Here is a 737-nt window from a genome sequence, read left to right on the forward strand (position 1 = left end):
AAGGGCTAGCACACGCGGCCAGACACTTAGCTACAGCTCCTACTCCAATGGTGACTGATTGATAGCATAGAAGTGCTCGCTAGCACAGCCTCTGGTCAAATAGCCCATAAATAAGATTGCTAACAGCCAGCGCGCTGTGGGCCGAGCGGCTCAACTCCCGCTCAGCACAAACATAGCCAGGCGTTGCTTACAGTGTCAGCGATGCCTTCTAATGTTAAATCGCCTTCTGTAACCCATGTTAAATGGAAGAGAGAGATGATAATGGCCCACGCATGCCCTCCCTCCTGTAAACAAGATTTATATTGCATGGCAGAATAAAAAAAACAAGGGGGCATATTTACGAGGTTGTTTATGAACTTCTTTCAAACAGGAGGAGATTTAATGAGTTGTTTTCAGGCGCATTTTATTTAATGTAATCCTTTTATGGTGACAAGCATTCTTGGTATCTTTGCTGGACAACCACGTCAAATGCATGGCATCCTTCTTTACAGACACACACACACACGCACGCACACACGCACTTCCACGTTCAAACTCTCGCTCACACACACATACAAACATACTCACTTTCAAACTCACTCACATTCACATAGAGACTCGCACTCACACTCTCACTCACACAAACAAAATACAGTCAAACCTAATATGGCAGGCAAAGACTGTTAAGAGTGCATTGGGTTTTCAAAGGCCCAGCCCAGCACTGTAAGGGTATTAAGACATTATGATGTAGCTTAACA

At 44.6% G+C, this 737-nt stretch overlaps 1 protein-coding gene across 1 annotated transcript in view; it reads right to left on the reverse strand.

The window, feature by feature from the left end:
* Positions 1-386: 386 nt before the first annotated feature.
* fgfr1a (fibroblast growth factor receptor 1a) overlaps positions 387-737 on the reverse strand; it is a 79,475-nt gene continuing 79,124 nt past the window's right edge. Inside the window, exon 19 of the mRNA XM_063195457.1 lies at positions 387-737. This exon is cut by the window's right edge and continues 2,045 nt beyond it. The gene's annotated coding sequence lies outside the window, so the exon portion shown is untranslated.

The sequence above is a fragment of the Engraulis encrasicolus genome, chromosome 3 (genome assembly GCF_034702125.1).
Source record: "Engraulis encrasicolus isolate BLACKSEA-1 chromosome 3, IST_EnEncr_1.0, whole genome shotgun sequence".
Lineage (NCBI taxonomy): Eukaryota > Metazoa > Chordata > Actinopteri > Clupeiformes > Engraulidae > Engraulis > Engraulis encrasicolus.